This window comes from Schistocerca americana, chromosome 3 (genome assembly GCF_021461395.2).
Source record: "Schistocerca americana isolate TAMUIC-IGC-003095 chromosome 3, iqSchAmer2.1, whole genome shotgun sequence".
Classification (NCBI taxonomy): domain Eukaryota; kingdom Metazoa; phylum Arthropoda; class Insecta; order Orthoptera; family Acrididae; genus Schistocerca; species Schistocerca americana.
The window spans coordinates 514,088,701-514,108,820 of NC_060121.1; positions in this window are offsets into that span (position 1 = coordinate 514,088,701).

A 20,120-nucleotide genomic window follows, 5' to 3' on the forward strand; every position below is an offset into this window, starting at 1 on the left:
CTAAAGCTAAAAGCGTCATTTTACTGTTCGTTTCAATGCTTCCAGCGTATCTGACGGTCGAGATGCAAGTATTTCGGTATGGTGCTGGTATAAATGAAATTTAGGTTTTGTTATATTGAAGCATTTTGTGAAATAACGTAAGTCAACTATGAACTTGAACTGCGGAATAGTTTTGCTTATACCGTTTTTTCAAAGTAGTCACATTTCGTTGAAATGGTTAAACTGAAGTACCTCGTCTTATCAGAATCGTTTTGAACGTTTTACCGTTGTGTGTGGGCTGGCAATCTGAGTGAAGCCGACCAACCTGTGTGTTCGTCAGCCTGGTCAGAGATCCAGCCCGTCTTCTGTACTGCGGAGCGCCTTGCGTCTGTCTGTAAAGTCCTGAAACCTACGGGAGAAAATCTAAATCTTCAACATTATGTACTACGTAATTCGTACTATGATCTATGGTCTCTTGCATTGAAATTTCTACTGTTTTATCCTAAAAGTAAGCATTGTCAGTAATTGCTTCAGCGCCTGTTTGATTTGCGATATTTGGAAATTACGAAGTATAATAAGAAGAATGTATCCAAAGTACAGTGGGACCTCCAGACAATGTCGGACCATACACCACCCGGATTATCGGGAATCCAGTTAAACCTGTAAATTCAGAAAAAATAGAATTTCATGGGTTCAGTGCCCCGGCTAAACATGGAAATTCAGAAAAAAATAGAATTTCATGGTTTCAGTGCCGCAAACAGAGAAATTAAATTTACTTTCAGGCAAAAGCGCAAAAATGATAAAATTTCGACAACACACGGAAAATAACAACGAGTTCTACCCAATGAAATAATCAGTAAGCTTCTTTTGAGCCAGATTCTCATTTAGTCCAGGTACAAAACGATCACATAGGCCGTTATTCGTCAACATTAACTCGGCCGAAGTTGTTTTCTTCTGTCGCTGAAATATTATGTAGCTGCGTTGTTCGCTCCCTGTGTGTCATAATGCATTTAAATTTAGCACCAACTTAGTAATCCACTGACAGCTGACGTATTCCATGGGGATCGTCCCACACCTTTAGTCAACCCTGGCTGGCTTTGAAGTTAAGATCACGATCAGAAAGCTACTTATTTACAGTTACCACTTTTTCCTTCAACTCTGGGCTTCAGATTGGAACACCGCTCTTTCTATGCCCTACACTATATGAAAAATGCGTCATCAAGCAACTCATTCTTTGCTTTTTTGGTTGTCCTGCGACTTTCTAATCTGTCCCTTGTCTTCATTTTGAAAGACAAGTCTTCATTTTATTTCCGGCTATTTTCCCGATCTGCCACCTTTGAAGATCCTGCACCAAGCTGAGCAGCAATGTTTTGCAGCAGTTCTCCTTATCCATTATAGGCAGTACGTCTGAATTTTTGCCCATGTACACCTCTTTGATGGTATGTTACATTATCAGTAAACGGTCATAATGTACTGTACAGTACAATGTTAGCTTGTTAACCGACGCTGCGCGCAGTGGCCGCGCGGTTAGAGGCGCCATGTCACGGATTGCGCGGCCCCTCTCGCCGGAGGTTCGAGTCCTCCATCGGGCATGGGTGTGTGTGTGTGTGTTGTTCTTAGAATAAGTTAGTTTAAGTAGTGTGTAAGTCTAGGGACCGATGACCTCAACAGTTTGGTCCCTTAGGAATTCACACACATTTGAACATTTGTTCAAAAAATGGCTCTGAGCACTATGCGACTTAACTTCTGAGGTTATCAGTCGCCTAGAACTTAGAACTAATTAAACCTAACTAACCCAAGGACATCACACACATCCATGCCCAAGGCAGGATTCGAACCTGCGACCGTATCGGTCGCTCGGCTCCAGACTGCAGCGCCTAGAACCGCACGGCCACTGTGGCCGGCGAACATTTGTTACCGACGTTGTGGCAGGATCTGTTTATGCCAGTTGGATGGATTTGAATTTAATTATTGCCCTCGTCGGTTGTTGCCACTATTACTTCTAGGGTATCAGATACTGTGCAGTTACTAAATATTACAAACAAAAAAAAATCCTGATGAAGCGGAAATCCGGATTAATAAGGGTCGGCTAAACAATGGCCCACAGTGAAGGTATTCTGTAATTGTCATTCGTATAACATACACTGTGCGGATCCTGTAACTCGCTGGTACTAAAATTTGCATGAACTGACACTATGTCTACATCTACATCTGTACTCTGCACCGTATGGCGGAGGGTACATTGTGTCCCACGTTTACTTCCCATCTTTCCTGTTCCAGTGTGAAAGATCCTTCTTATTAGTAAGCCTCCGTGTGAGCTCGAATCTGTATAATTTTACCTCAATGGTCTTTTCGCGTTATACACGCAAGAGGAAGCAATAAATTAGTCGACTTTTCTAGGAACGTACGCTCACGGAATTTTGACAGTAAACCACAATATGACGCAGCTGCAGTACGCCTCCGCTGCAACGCCTGCCCCTAGAGGAAGCTGAGGATCTGCGCTATGCTTTCGGACTTGCTAGGTGCACCTCTAACAAAACACGTTCCTCTTCTTCGGATCTTCTCTCTTTTCTCTATCGGTCGTGTCTGGTACTGATCCAAGACTGGCGAGCAGTGTTCATAGGTCGGTCGAACGAGGATTTTGAAAGCTACCTCCTCTGTGGCGTGGGCTACTAGCACACTTACTATGGATTCTTACAATGGATCTTAGTCTTGCGCTATCTGCGATTAGTTTCGTATGATCGTTCGACTTCACGTTGCTCCTTACACAAACTCATACATATTTTGTGTATGTGACTGCTTCCAGTGATGCTTCTATAATCCTGTAATCATACAGTGATGAGTATTTCCAAATATTTATGCTCAATATGTTATAGTTGTTTTCTGTTAAAGGTCAGTTGCCAATACCTCGACAAGCGTCCATCCTTGCTGATCTCGCATTTCACAACAATTTTCTAGCGTCGCGACTTCCCTGTATACAACAGCATGACCCGAGAAAAGGTTCATGGAACGCCCGACGTTATCGCTTAGGTCATTTATATGTTGTGGTCTTCAGTTCTAAAACTGATTTGATGCCGATGTTTATGCTCTTCTGTCCTGTGCAAGCCTCTTCATTCCGCATAACTACTGCAGTTTACATCCGTCTAAACCTGCTTGCTGTTTTCAAATCTTTCTGTCCCTCTATAAATTTAATTGTACACTCTTCTCCTATACAAAATTAACAATTGATTGATGCCTCAGGCCGCGTCATATCCACAGATCTCTTCTTTCGGCCAACTTGTGTCAGTTTTTGTAATTCGATTTATCCATCTAATCTTCAGGATTCTTCCGTAGCACCACATTTCAAAAGCTTCTATTCTCTTCTTGTCTGAATTGTTTATTACCCACATTTCACGTCCATACAAGGCAACTCTTCATAAAAGACCTCCAAACGCTAAAATTGATATTTAATGTTAACAATAGTCTATTTTAAGAAACATTTTCTTTTCTAACGCCATTCTGCATTTTATATCCTTTCCCCTTCGGCCATTATCAGTTATTTTGCTGCCTAAATAGGAAATGTCTACTACTACTTTCAGTGTCTCTTTTTCTGATGTTAATTCCCTCACCATTGCATCATCTAACTCGACTACATTCCATTAGCCTGCTCCTTCCAGTTCTCCGCCGCATGTGACAGAATTAGGAGTAAAATGTTATCGCCAGATCTCAAAGTTTGTATCTATTATTCTTCCTGAATTTTAATTCCCTTTGCAAATTTCTCCTTGGTTTCCTTCGCAGCATGCTCAATGCAAAGATTTAATAAAACTTGGGATGGGTTACAGCCGCGTGTCACACCCTTTTCCACTTCGGCTTCCCGTTTACGTACTTTGACTCTTAAAATTTACGTATAATGTGAAAAATAATGATCCTATAACACACCACAGTGTGTATGCAAGCTTGAACGTTAATTGGAACCGATGCCAACCATTCTTGCGTAGTTGAGTGAAATAACATTAGAGAAGGATAAACACACGTCTTTCCAGACGAACGTACATCGGCTGGCTGGTGCGGCAAGTGACAAACAGGCTGCGGCTGGGAAGCGACTGCTCAGTGAGGCGTTTCAGACCGGCCGAGGTGGCCTTGCGAGTGCCCAGTGTCAGATGCAAATTTCGGCGGGCGAGCCGGTCCGGCCCATGTAGCGCACCGGCCAGGCGGCGGGACACTGGCTGGGCGGGCTGAAACCTGTACGGTGATGTCCGAAGGAACATTGAATCGTATTTCTGAACAACACAGCCACTACAATATCGTATTCATTTGACGACTCCAGACAAGCGACTTTCGATTAAAATGTCTCCCCAATACGGGAATATACGTAATGGATGTACGAATGCAGGTTGTAGACACATGGTTGACGACGTATGGAAATTTGGGACTGGCCATGAAACGTGCTCGGATAGCCTAATGGTGAGGCGACCGCTCGCGATATGCGAGAAATCCGGGTTCGAGTCCCGGTCCGGCACAAATTTTCACTGTCGTCATTCCATTACACAGCCGACGATTGTCCATATTCACAACCGCGAATACATTTCATGTACTTCGCATAGACTGCAGGAGCAAAGGAGCTACTCACTGTCTATATGCTGTCCAGTGCCTTACCATGATTTTTGGTCACTCGTTGTAGGTATCTTTGATCGCATGAGCATTAATTCTCATCTCACCAGGGAACTGACCAGTCCGACTCGTCGAAACCTGCCCTGAATCTTTTTATACGGGAAGAATGCACTGCAAGAAACAAAACGTCAAAATTTTAGGCGCTAAGATATACTGCAAGCATTTTTTTTAAAAAAACCTTGAAATTTGCCAGTTTCTTCGGTCGGTAGGTGCCTGGAGAAGTGTATACCCCTGCCATAGTTGTATGGACTCGCTTTCGGGAGGACGACGGTTCAGTCCCGCGTCCGGCTATACTAAATCAAATGGCTCTGAGCACTATGGGACTTAACTTCTGTGGTCATGAGTCCCCTAGAACTTAGAACTACTTAAACCTAACTAACCTAAGGACTTCACACACATCCATGCCCGAGGCAGGATTCGAACGTGCGACCGTAGCAGTCGCGCGGTTCCAGACTGTAGCGCCTAGAACCGCTCGGCCACTTCGGCCCGCTCCGGCTATACTGATTTAGGTTTTCCGTGACTTCCCGAAATCGCTTCAGGCAAATGCTGGGATGGTTCCTTTGACAAGGCACGGCCGACTTCATTCCCCATCCTACCTTTCCTAATCCGATGTGACCGATGACCTCGATGTTTGGTCTCTTTCCCCCATGCGCAACATGGTGGGCACATATCCTTGACGTAGGGGACATCAGTAAGCAGATAACACTACACAACGCGATCGTAATTTGTAAAGCGAATTTCAGTTTCCATTGGTAGCTTCTCTGACACAACTGTTCACTCCAATCTGGGACTCATTTGATATCCATAATGCGTAGCGATTGCCTTTGCGATATTGCTAACTATTAACAAAAGAGGTAAAACTGAATGAAGTTTTTTTGTCATTTCGCCATATGCTTGCTAATAGCATCTGTCTTTGTACATGTTTCATAGTTTCACAGTAATGTTTTCAACCTTGCAAAGATTAAATATCGAGTATACGTTATTTAATCGAAATCATCTACGGTACTTCTCCTGAAGACCTGCATACGTGCTATATATTTGTTCATTTCTTGGACGTTTATTCCAGTGATGTCGACATTTCGTTAGAAATGGTGGTAACATTAGAAGAAAAAGGAAATAACTCGGACATTTCCGTGACTCGTGGTTCGAATGATAATTGAAGTCCAGAACAGAAATTGTGTGCGTTCCAAGTCCAAAGAAAAAAATCACAGTAATAGCTATCAGTGATAGTTTTTTGGTTAAGCGAAGGAGGGAGAAAACGCTTAAACTGTAGCAGTATCCAAAGCCAGTTTCATAATATCCGTTTAACGAGGTCGAAGAAGCTTGGCAATTAGTAATTTTCATCTCACTTGCAATTCAGAGCGCCCAGTCTGGTAAATCTACCCGAGTAATGACGCACTGACTCTCTCAAGCAGTTATAAATATTTGAAATAGTTTTCCTTTCATACCTTTGCGACTTTCATTTTGGTGCAATTTCGTACTTCTTGTAAATATTTCTTTCATTTATACAATTCATATTACCAAAAAAGAAGACATAAGTTTGTGTTAAAAAAACCTTGGGCATTTTGTACAATAAATGCCCATTTATCGAGGGATATCATTTTCAGTCGATATTACTTGTTTTATGAAAAGTAATCACCTATTTGCCGCGCTTGAATGATTCACTGTTGCCCATGTAAACCGCACCGAACAACGAAAAGCATTTAATAAATAATTCCTTGATTGGTTTACAGTGGTGTGAAAAGATTAAATACTGTGAACCTTTTTTAAATTTTCCACATATTAGAAAAAAATGGTTCAAATGGCTCTGAGCACTATGGGACATAACAGCTGAGGTCATCAGTCCCCTAGAACTTAGAACTACTTAAACCTAACTAACCTAATGACATCACACTCATCCATGCCCGCATCTCGTGGTCGTGCGGTAGCGTTCTCGCTTCCCACGCCCGGGTTCCCGGGTTCGATTCCCGGCGGGGTCAGGGGTTTTCTCTGCCTCGTGATGGCTGGGTGTTGTGTGCTGTCCTTAGGTTAGTTAGGTTTAAGTAGTTCTAAGTTCTAGGGGACTGATGACCATAGATGTTAAGTCCCATAGTGCTCAGAGCCCCCCACTCATCCATGCACGAGGTAGGATTCGAACCTGCGACCGTAGCACGGCCACAGCGGCCGGCTACATATTAGAGAGGCATACAATTATGACAACTGATTGCGTAATTCTTTACGGTATAAGAAGTAGCAAAATTTTCCTTGATACTTATTTTGTGGATAAATATTCAAACGGTGGCATCAATAAATTGTATTTAATGCTTAGAACAAAAAGAAAGATCGCGATTCTTAAATTTGAGCTGATTACACAACACTGTAAAGTGTGGATTGAATTAGTAATCTATAGTTTGTCAGCATGTTATTTTCTCCACTTCCTGTGTTGCACAAATCTGTAATGGCACTTATTAAGGTATTGTTTCATGCATAAAAGCAAAGTGTGAATAGCTTACAAGCTCTAGGAAGGCTCATTTCAATTGCGCACTGAATAATTCAGATAACGGGCGAATTCTAAAGCACTTCTAAAGCATTTCAGAACAAAAAAGTCTCCTTTGCGAAATTATTTAATTACACAGTGGCAGTGACAGTGGCAACTCAATATATATTGTTTGACAGTGATGAAGATGAGGAAAAAGAAAACGTAGGTGAAACATAATGTAAATAGACACACGCACAAGCGCGCGCGCGCGCGCGCGCGCGCGCTCGCGCGCACACACACACACACACACACACACACACACACACACACACACATAGAATTAATTAATTTCAGGCATAGAAATAAAAATTTTCAAATCGTAATTTTGGCTGAAATAGTTTATCTACTTAAAGATGTAAGTGGTTGCAGATGACAAACTGTGGAACAAAACAGTCACTACAGAAACACAACACATCAGATAAACCACACCATGTGGTAAAAAGGTATGAATTCATAATTTTATGTGCTTTTCAAATGTCTGTAATTACGATTTAAAAACTAATAGTTACATGTTTACAGACAGTAACAAAAATTCTTTATCTTTAACAGCCATAAAATAAAAGCCCACTGAAGATGCTGCAACTGCAGTGAAACATGTTTGGGTTAAAAAACAAAATTGTGTTATGCTAAAGGCGGACCCTATCCAAAAACATACGCATGTTAACGTTATTTCAGATCAAATGGTCGAAATAAAGGGAAAGCAATATGGGGGAAAATGACAACTGTGAACAAATTTTCGGATAAAGCTAATTATTAATTACAAGTTATTGAACGAATGGGGATAGAAAGAATAATGATTATTATTAGATTGTACAAGGGTAAGTCAATTATTATCCGCAAAGTAGTTATAAAATTTTTTTGTAATCAAATTGGAAACTTACAAGAACATCATTTTTCGACATAGTCTCTTTGCGTTTCAACACTCTTGGTCCATCGTTGTGCAAGCCTCCTGATGCCCTCATGACACAAGGTTCTCGGGTGAGCTGCGAGCCAGGAATGCACTGCTTCTTTCACTGTTTCGTCCGAGGCAAATCGACGGACCCTTAATGCCTGTTTGAGTGGAGCAAACAAGTGATAGTCAGAAGGAGCAGTATCAGGACTATATGGAGTATGATCCAGTACTTCGCCGCGCGGGATTAGCCGAGCGGTCTCAGGCGCTGCAGTCATGGACTGTGCGGCTGGTCCTGGCGGAGGTTCGAGTCCTCCCTCGGGCATGGGTGTGTGTGTTTGTCGTTCGGACAATTTAGGTTAAGTAGTGTGTAAGCTTAGGGACTGATGACCTTAGCAGTTAAGTCTCATAAGATTTGAACTTTTTTTTGTTTTGTTTGATCCAGTACTTCAAATTTGAGTTTCTGGAGCGTTTCTGCGGTGTACGCAGCAGTATGCGGATGGGCATTGTAGTGCAACAACACAACACCACCTTTTGACAACAATGCTCGGCGTTTGCTTCGAATTGCAGGCTTTAGCCTGGCAGTAAGCATCTCACTGTAACGTACACTGTTTCTTGTTGTGCCCCTTTCCCCATGATGTTCCAGTACTGGACCTTGTGCGTCCCAAAAAACCGTAAGCATCAGTTTTCCTGCGGACGGTTGGGTCTTGAACTTTTTCTTGCACGGCGAATTTGTGTGTTTCCATTCCATACTCTGCCGTTTACTCTCCGCCTCGTAGTGATGGATCCATGTTTCAGTCACCAGTAATGATCCTGTCCAAGAAGTTGTCCCCTTCGTTACCATAGCGATCCAATTGGTTTTTTGCAGATGTCCAAGCGCGTTTGCTTACGCAACTGTGTGAGTTGTTTTGGGACCCATCTTGCACAAACTTTATGAATCCCAAGTCTGTTGTGGATGATTCCGTAGGCAGAAACGTGACTAATTTGCAGACAATGTGCCACTTCGTCAATAGTTAATCGTCTGTCTGAGAGAATCATATCACGTGAACGCTCAATGGTTTCTTCATTTGTGGCGGTAAAAGGTCGTCCGGCCCCTTCATCACACTTGTGCGACCATTTCGGAATTTTTCAATCCATTCGTAGACACTCCGTTGTGGCAAAACACTGTCCCCGTACTGTATCGAAAGTCTTCGATGAATTTCGGCCCCTTACACGCCTTCCGACCACAAAAAAACGGATTATTAACAGCGCGGCAGCGATAACGAAACTAACCTAGCAGCATGAAAATGGCAAAGATATAACAACAAACAAAGCATGCGTCATCAACGTAAAACGACAGTACTACCAAAATAAACAAAAATATAACTAAATTACGGATAATAGTTGACTTACCCTCGTAGTTATAATGGCTTCTACATTTGCCAGTCTGTAATGGTTCAAATGGCTCTGAGCACTATGCGACTCAACTGCTGAGGCCATCAGTCGCCTAGAACTTAGAACTAATTAAACCTAACTAACCTAAGGACAGCACACAACACCCAGCCATCACGAGGCAGAGAAAATCCCTGACCCCGCCGGGAATCGAACCCGGGAACCCGGGCGTGGGAAGCGAGAACGCTACCGCACGACCACGAGATGCGGGCCAGTCTGTAATGACCGCATTGTCAACGAGATGTTAAACTCTAACCTTCCTTCTGAATTTGCTAGAAATTTTATTACTAAAATTCGAAACACACATAAAAAGATCTAAATAGTGTAACCTGTAAGCATTGTGTGCTAAACAATCTTCATGGCAATGTTCAGCTAAAGTACAATATTCAAGATAAAGCGTTATATTAGCTTAATGGTTCAAAATGGTTCAAATGGCTCTGAGCACTATGGGACTCAACTGCTGTGGTTATCAGTCCCCTAGAACTTAGAACTACTTAAACCTAACTAACCTAAGGACATCACACACATCCATGCCCGAGGCAGGATTCGAACCTGCGACCGTAGCGGTCGTGCGGTTCCAGACTGTAGCGCCTTTAACCGCTCGGCCACTCTGGCCGGCTTAGCTTAATGGTGATGCTAGATCAATAATCTGTTGCCAAATATATGTCACTAATAGAAAAAGAAATGAATCGTAAGTGTAAACGAGGATTGTTGCAGCTGTCAGAGTGTGCAAATATTCAATTCAAGACTTCACCCGAGACCATACTTTTACGTTCGAATAAAGACAGAGCGATGCCCAGTTCCATTAGAAGATGAAGCACTAGCTTGGCCAAGGATATGTGAAGGACTCAGGCATGATACCGCTGGACGAACCATCACAGTACTTGCGTAACGTGATTTAGATACCTCATGGAACCATTAAATCTTGTTGAGCAGATGGAGATTTGTACCAATCCCTGCGGCATAGGAGTGTCTTAGAAAAAATGCGCAGCTTTGTTACTTCAGATATTACTCATAGTGTAAGTAGGAAAGTGCTCTCCTATTCGCCACTGGTACGACGGAAGCAGTGTTCGTCCCCATATCTCTTGCAGTGGTTAAGTGGCAGTGATTACACGTGGTGCTCCCCCGTTCTTTGGGGGATATCGTCTTTGATATGGTTTTTTTCGGTGCCGAATGAATCGAGTGGCTGCGATAACACGGAGAGCCGCATTACACACTCTCAGACATAGTGGTCAGACGGTTTGTGTGTTGAATAACTCGACGAGATAAGGAAACGGCATTATGTAACTTCATATGGCAGTACAGAAAACGATGCAAAATGTTTCATCGCTATCTCGCCTAATTAAAATTGATTTTCCTCCAAGTTAAGCCTAATACAGCATTTCTCAGAATTGCTTTTATCAGTTTAACACTGTCTTAGCAGTCTGAATGTTCGTGTGGCTGTCGAGTCCTGTAGCATAACGAAGTCACGAATCTGAAATCCTTTTTCGTCGTAACCTTATGGAACGATGGTACAGACGCCATCTCTCTTGGTATTGCTACTTCATTAACGACTGCGGCTTAGCTCCCACGATTTCGTTGTTTGGTTATACAGTTGAGCCTTGTCAGAATTGTAAACGGACACAATTCAACTTATATTGTTGCTTGGAGAGGAGGCGTTTCCAGCAGAAACGAGGTTCAATTCCGCGACTAGTCACCTTGATTTAGTTTTGTGTGGTTTTCCGAAATCAGTTGTAACGAATTCTGGATGGTTCTCTTAGTAATGTGGTGGGCAACTCCCTATACTAATAATAATAATGGCGTGTGACGAGGGCCTCCCGTCGGGAAGACCGCTCGCCTGGTGCAAGTCTTTCGATTTGACGCCAATTCGGCGACTTGCGCGTCGATGGCGATGAAATGATGATGATTAGGACAACACAACACCCAGTCCCTGAGCGGAGAAAATCTCCGACCCAGCCGGGAATCGAACCCAGGCCCTTAGGATCGACAGACCGTCGCGCTGACCACTGCCCCATCCACCTCCAACATAGCGAGTGCTATGTCTTCAGTGACGTCACTGCAGACGTCACGTTTAACCCGAACATTTTTTGTTTTATTCCTGCCTTCTTCAATCTTTTCATCGTTCGGTCGATATTAAACGCAGCAGACATTCGAAAACTCATCTTGATGTATGTGGCAAATATGTAAGACATAAATTATCGTCACAAGCTTGTTGAATATTTGGAGAATATAATTATTGAGTTAGGAACCAGATACGTGATATGTACATTTTGTCAGCTATAGAAACGAGCAAGAGTGCCATTGTCTAGTGTCTGACAGGTGAATGAGCTATAGCAGTTACTATGATCTTTGTAATACAAAGATACATTTTTACGTTAGTAATCGACTTTTCGTCGAGGGCTGTCTCCGCGACATTAGCTTTTACGTTACACCCTTTCCTTGATTTATCTTATTGATTTTGTAGGGTTCCGACTCCAGGGTCCTTACACCCAACTACATAACATTTTGTAGGAGGAGATGACAATAATGGGGCAAAACATTTGCCATGGAGACAATAAAAACCTCGCTACATGACAAGATACAAATGAGAGTGGAAGACGGATTCACGTTTTGTGCTACAAGGACAAGGTCATTAGTAAAGTACGATGAACAGCGGATTTACAATTAGCCTTATACTTAAGTAGAGGACAACACACCTCGTGAGACAAAAAGAGGGAAACATTATTTAGAACGTACAGTATTACAATTACAATTTACAATATTACAAAACACTGTTTACAGTGATGCTGGATGTCAGCCACAGTTTGAATTACCAACGGGTAGCAGTACCAGTTCAGGATATTTATGTCTGTGCTGGTTATTGAGATCATACATGGGCAAATGACAAATGAGTGTGTTGATTCAGGAAGGAAGTTTGGCATAAAAGCTGACAGATATATCTACCACCTCCCCGTCTCTCTCTCTCTCTCTCTCTCTCTCTCTCTCTCTCTCTCTCTCTCGCACACACACACACACACACACACACACACACACACACACACCCTTATGGAACTATGGTACAGATGTCATCTTTCTTGGTATTGCTACTACTTCATTAACGACAGCGACTCAGATCCCAGGATTTCGGTGCTTGGGTATATTCCCAGGATTTCGGTGCTTGGGTATATCGAAAAATCGTAAGTCCCCCACCCTTCGCTCCATCTTCTCCTTGAATTTTACTTTCTTTTCCCAAATTTTTCATTGGATTCTTTCAGCACTTTCCTATTGTCGGCTATCGGCTGCAACACTGTCTCATTTCCTTCTCAATTACTGCCGCTCTTTCAATTCCTTCGACTTTTGTAATTGCAGTTGTGTTTCTGTACATATTGCAGATAACCTTTCGCTTCCTGTTGTTTATCCCTGCTACCTCCAGAACTTCAAAGAATGTTTCCCAGTCAACATTGCCAAAACTTTTCTCTAAATCTGTAAATGCTAGAAACATTTTAAAAAATGGCTCTGAGCACTATGGGACTTAATTTCTGAGGCCATCAGCCCCATAGAACTTAGAACTAGTTAAACCTAACTAACCTAAGGACACCACATACATCCATGCCCGAGGCAGGATTCGAACCTGCGATCGTAGCGGTCGCGCGGTTCCAGACTGAAGCGCCTAGAACCGCTCGGCCACTCCGGCCGGCGCTATAAACTTAGGTTTGCCTTTCGTCGACCTATCTTTTAAGACAAAATGTGAGGCTGGTAATGCCTCGGCGTTCCCATATTTCTCTGGAACACAAACTATTGCTCCCAGAGACGGGCTTCTGTCAACCTTTGCAATCTTCTGCAAATAATTCGTGGTCGTTTTTTGCTACCATGCCTTATTAAGCTAATGGTTCTGTATGCTAATGAAAATACAGAATCTCATGCACTGTGAGCAAGAATAAAAACTGCTATAACTCCTATGAGTTACTTTATTGCCTTTCATCAGTTTATAAACAAAAATTATAAGACTTTGCTACTGTAATACATCCTTGAGCCATGAAATAAAGTTATCATTTGAATAACAGAGTACAGTCGTAAGCATGTGGAAATGAGAACGTTTTGCATCAATGAAATGATCGTATGGCATTGTTGGCCGGGAGGCCCCATGCGGGGAAGTTCGGCCGCCGTATGCAAGTCCTTTTTAGTTGACGCCACTTTGGCGGTGATGAAATGACGATGGAGAACACACAACACCCAGTCATCACGAGGTAGAGAAAATCCCTGACCCCGCCGGGAATCGAACCCGGGACCCCGTGCGCAGGAAGCGAGAACGCTACCGCAAGACCACGAGCTGCTGACGTTTTGCATCAATGAAGGAGATGAGTATTTCGTGCCCGGATGAAGGTATTCAGTAGCAATATTTTATTTGTTCGTTAATCTCGTTTGAGACGCTTTTCTATAAAACTGATGACTGTGTCCGAACTTTTTGGCAGATTAAAACTGTGTGTCGGACCGGGCTCGAATTTGGACACTTTGCCCATCGCAGGCAAGTGCTCTACCGACTGAACTGTGTAAGCACGACTAATGATGCATCCTCACAGCTTAGCTTCCGCCAGTACATCTGCTGCTTCCCAAACTTCAAGATGATGTACCGGCGGAAGAAAAGCTGTGAGGGCGGTTCTTGAGTCGTGCTTACAAGGGATCTTACGAACTTCCCCTCACTGTTTTGATTCATATTGACTGTGTGTGTAGGACACGACTAGGACTTCGACATATGTAAACAGGAAGACGCAACTCCCATCTGTTTTCGAGAAAATCGAGTTTGAAAATTTTAGGCGTGTTAATATAGTTCATAGGGCTGCTAGGATACAAGGAGGCCGCAGCGGAGCGAATAAGCTTTTGGTTTCATAAGCGCAAGGTCTCAGGATCGAATCTCACTGCCGGTACTACTTTTTTGTGAGCTATCTGCAACAGTATCCAGTGCCCAACACGCCGCGAAATAATGTGACGTCCGTGAACCGTTTCTACATCTACATCTAGATTTATACTCCGCAAGCCACCCAACGGTGTGTGGTGGAGGGCACTTTACGAGCCACTGTCACTTGTTCCAGTCGCGTATGGTTCGCGGAAAGAAAGACTGCCGGAAAGCCTCCGTGCGCGCTCGAATCTCTTTAATTTTACATTCGTGATCTCATCGGGAGATATAAGTAGGGGGAAGCAATATATTCGATACCTCATCCAGAAACGCACCCTCTCGAAACCTGGACAGCAAGCTACACCGCGATGCAGAGCGCCTCTCTTGCAGAGTCTGCCACTTGAGTTTGCTAAACATCTCCATAACGCTATCACGCTTACAAATAACTCTGTGACGAAACGCGCCGCTCTTCTTTGGATCTTCTCTATCTTCTCTGTCAACCTGACCTGGTACGGATCCCACACAGATGAGCTATACTCAAGTATACGTCGAAAGAGTGTTGTGTAAGCCACCTCCTTGTTGATGGACTACATTTTCTAAGGCCTCTCCCAATGAATCTCAACCTGGCACCAGCCTTACCAACAGTTAATTTTATATGATCATTCCACTTCAAATCGTTCCGTTCATGATGTAAATAAAGTTTGTTTTGCAATAGACAGACTGAGAAAACATGCACATACAAAACTTCGGTGTTCGTTACATGTGCTGAATGTAGCTATTGTTTCGCATGTTGCTACGATCACTGTCACCCTGGTTCGTGCAGTACTCCACACGTTACGCATTATACTTGTCTCAAACGAAGAGACAATAATATAAATAAAATGGCTATGCTGATTTGATTGAAAGTTCCCTTGTATGCTTTTTTATTTCTAATCTCTTTAAGAAAAAAAAAGCTTGCTCCCTCTCACTTTCTTTTTCTCTGGGATAAAGACTAAGAAAAAATAAATTAATGATTAAGGACAGATAATATGAACGGTCGTAACAAACCTGTTGTTAGTATTACTTGCAAAAAAAATAAAATAAAAAGGAAGCCGACATGGAGATTTGATCCTGAGACTTCGTGATTATGGAAGTAAGTGCTTACTCGCTCGGCTGCAACCTCTTTGTATACTAGAGGCCCTACAAAGTATATACGAATGCCCAAAACATTCGCACTCGATTTCTCCACAACGATTGAGAGTTTCGTCTTCGTGTCTACGTATGTTGAAGTGTTAGTCATGCCCTATGCACCGTGTCAATATGAATCAAATGGGCGAAGGGAAGTTCGTACGGCCCCCTTGTTAGAACATTTACTTGCTAAAGGCAAACGTTTCAGGTTTAAGGCCCTGTCCGGCATGGTTTTAATCTGCTAGGAAGTTTCCCATTGGCGTGCACTCCACTGCAGAGTGAAAATTCTTTTTGGAACGACAGTGCTGTTCATGTACTACTAGATCGTAAATTAAAGGGGATGTCTAACACCAGGTTGAGAATGTGCTCCTTGGAAATAGAGTTTTAGAATCGAGGAATGTTGCACTTAATTAAGAAAGTACAGTTGTGTGGTTGAAGACAGATACTACTATGTTGGTAGTCATTAGTCATATTTCTGACATGGTAACAATGACCAATGCTAACCATATGTCAATAGTAGCTGTGGGCGAGGACCTTTAGTGGAGAAAGAGCCGTCACTTGTGTAACGTAGTGTGTTAACGTCGTAAGCTCCTTGTGTAGCCGAACACTGGATATTCTTCCTACGTTAATTTGTTACAGATAGAATTTTTATCGCAGTCGCAGTACAGTACGTTACTCTTTCACCCAGCATAGGCAGAGGATAAAAACTCGTTTTACTCATTTGTTCGTCTAACACGGAAGCAGTTCAGCTTACGGCATGGTTTCCACTGAAATCATTATGAAGCCGTCACCTTCCACACGCCCTAGTAATTCGTAATGGCTATAGGGGAAGAAATGAATGACTGCTTTATTGATTCTTGAACCTTGCCTTTGTCTGTTTATTTATTTTTATCTGAGCACGCAAGAGGAGATCAGGTCAGCTTACAATGTTAAGTACACCATTTCGTAGACACATTCAGAACGCAAAAATGCTAGCTGTTAATGTTTATAATTATGAAGTGATCTGTGTTACGATCAAGTATACCAGTAACTGCTGCTGTTCCTTGTACAATGTGTTTAGAATGATTTATCCCACTAATTATGACCGCTGTAATAATTGCACTCTCAGTTCTCCGCTCGCTGTAAAGCTGTTCGTGAGTCAGTTCTGTATGTGTCGCTCAGAAGTTCCCAATGGGACAAACAATCTCTAGCAAATTAAAACTGTGTGCCGGACTGAGAATCGAACTCGGGACCCTTGCCTTTCGCGGGCAAGTGCTCTACCGACTGAGCTACCCAAGCACGACTCACGCCCCGTCCTCACAGCTTTACTTGTGCCCGTACCTCGTCTCCTACCTTCCAAACTTAACAAAAGCTCTCCTGCGAACCTTGCAGAACTAGCACTCCTGAAAGAAAGGATATTGCGGAGTCATGGCTTAGCCACAGCCTGGGGGATGTTTCCAGAAAGAGATTTTCACTCTGCAGCGGAGTGTGCGCTGATATGAAACTTCCTGGGAGATTAAAACTGTGTGCCGGACCGAGACTCGAACTCGGGACCTCAGATGGTAGAGCACCAAAATCTCGCCATCGCAAACACTAGACTTCCTAGTTTTAAATGCGTAGATTATGTGCAGTCCTAAAGCATTTCTTGTACACTGACCAACGCAGCGCCGCGAAACGGTATCAAGAAGGCGTTGACCCATGCGCCAATAGAAAGAGTGGACAGCGCCATACCTCCAGGAAGACAGAGTTTAGGGCCCCCTGTCAACGCTGACTTAACAGTCCGCCCATCGCTGGTCGGCTCAGTTCGGTCACAGTCTTCGAGAGCATCGGTAGTGAGTAATAGGAAGACGGTACTTAGCCTGCGTTCTACGAGTAGTAGTAATGGATGAATGTAATCACACGTAAGAGGCACAGGAAAACCAGTTTCTTTAATTTTTAGAAATAATTTTTTCTGTTAATGAGAAAGTGTTTTGTACAGATGATGTTGGATTCCTTCCATCGGCCATCGCATCTTCTCTCCTTCCTTGTTTGTTTCCGTGCTGGCTTCCACAGTAGTCGTCACAACAGTTTACCTTGCGGACAGACTATGCTGTGCACTAAGTAATGCTATAATCACCGTTGAAAAACTGAAAAAGTTTCTATAACAATAGCTTTATTTTAAGATATATTAAATTTTATTATATCCAAACAGTTTTTTAAAAAATCTCAGTTGTGTTTTTCAGGCTGTATCATAGACTTTGATGTTCGAACGTGTAAAAATGGAATTGGCTTGCCCATGGTGTCAGAATTCAGTTTTCCAATCTGATTGCTTAGTTTAGACTGATCAGCAGGAACATTATAACCAGCTACCTAATAGCTGGTATGTTCACATTTGGCACGGATAACAGCGGCGACGCGTCGAGGCATGGACGCAATGAGGCCTTGGAAAGGCGCTGGAGGGAGCTGGTGTACCACATCTGCACACACGGTCCACCTAATTTCCATATATTCCGGTGAGGGGGGGGGGGGGGGGACTCAATGAGTTTTAACGCCACGTTCAATCACATCCCATATTTGTTCGTTCGGTTTCAGATTTGGCGAGTTAGGGGTGGAGGGGCAGCACATCAATTGGAACTCGCCACTGTGTACCTCGCACCAGTCCATCACACACCTGTCCTTGTGATATGGCGCATTATCTTGTTGAAAACTGCCACTGCCATCGAGAAACCTGATAGTCATGAAGGTGTGTATGTGGTCTGCAACCAGTGTACGATACACCTTGACCGTAATGGTGCCTCGCACGAGCTCCATTGGACTCTTGGGTACCCATGTTACCCAGAGCATAACAGAGTTCGAGTCGCCACCTTGTCTCTGTGCCGCAGTATACGTGGCAAGGATGTGTTTCCTTGGAAGACGATGAATTCTCCGTACCCCATTTGCTTGATAAAAAAGTTTTCAGGGTTCGTCAGACCATGCAACGCTCTGACAATGCGCCAACGTCCAGTACCGATGTAACATGCCCGTTTCAGTCGTAGTTGCCGATGTCGTGGCGTTAACATTGGCACATGGATGGGTCGTCGGCAGCGGAGGCCCATCGTTAAGGATGTTCGGTGCACTGTGTGTTCAGACACACTTGTACTGTGCCCAGCATTAAAGTCTGGTATTAGTACCGCCACAATTCGCCGCCTGTCCTGTTTTACAAGTCTGTTCAGTCTACGACGTCGACTTCTGTAATGTACATAAAACGTATTCGCAGTTGCGAGTATGGACAAACGTTAGCTCTTATAATGGAGTGGCAGCAATGAAAATTTGTGCCGGACAGGAACTCGAACCCGGATTTGCCGATTATCGCAGAGCGGTAGCCTACCATTTGGCTATCCGAGTACGGCTCACGGCCAGTTCTAAACTTCCATGTGTCGTCAACCATGTGTCCACAACCTGTAGTCGTACATCCATTATGTATGTTCCTGTACAGGGGGGGGGGGGGGGGGGGGGGGTATTTTGCTTGAAAGTTGTTTGCCCATTGTCGTAGGTAAATACGATATTGCAGTACCTGTATTACTCTGAATTACGACGCAAAGTTCCTTCAGACAACATGCATGTCCAAAGGCACTTCATCGTAATTCAGAGTAATACAGATACTGCAATACAGTATCTGTTATGAGCGATAGCCATACAACTCCACGACGTCTGGACGTGGTTTCACCTAGGTTTCGACACATGTTGAACACCCTCCCCACAGCACTCCTCGAACACCGGACACGTCGTGCAGTTTCCGAAATGCTCGTGCCAAGCCTCTGGGCCATCACAATCTGCCCTCGGCCAAACCCAGATAGTTTGCGCGCCTTCCCCATTCTACACATGGCCAACACGCTCACTGGTACTATATGCACCGTGCATGTGTTTGACTGGCAGTCATTTCTCGCCAGGTGAGTGACGTAACGCTGCTATCCCCTGGAAGGGTTTATGTCAATAGTAGGTCAGTGGTCATAATGTTCTGTCTAATCTCTCTCTCTCTCTCTCTCTCTCTCTCTCTCTCTCTCTCTCTCTCTCTGTGTGTGTGTGTGTGTGTGTGTGTGTGTGTGTGTGTGTGTGTGTGTGTGTGCGTGTGCGTGTGCGTGCGTGTGTGCGCGCGCGCTCATGGTATCTGTTTTTTCGGGCATGTCCGAAATAACGGACACCATATAGATAACTAGAGCGTGATCGGCCAATGATCTCAGCAGAGCAGATGCACACACGGCTCGAACTCTGCGCTAATCGGCAAAATGCGGTGAGTAATAAGGATAATGGACAAGGGGCACTACGCTAGTAATGTGTGGATAAGTGGAGAATTTGGTTTCGACGGGGGCGTGCTAGGGTAGTCCATGAGGTTGTGCTGACCACTGTCCGGATAGGCAGTCGTCAGTGGTCAGCGCAGGCGACTCATGTTCGAATCCCGGCCCAGCACCAATTTTCAACTTTCCCCACTGATTTAAGTCATTGCCCACTCGCAACCAGGGTCTGTAATTCCATTGTGTTTTTATACTTTTGTGTGGAGATATCAATTCACAAATGAATTACAGCTGCCAGTTGTCCTTTTCGAGGTGAGGAGATGAATCTATGTTTCTAGTGGTCATTTGAATAATGGCAAAACTTCTTTTTTCAACCATTTTAAG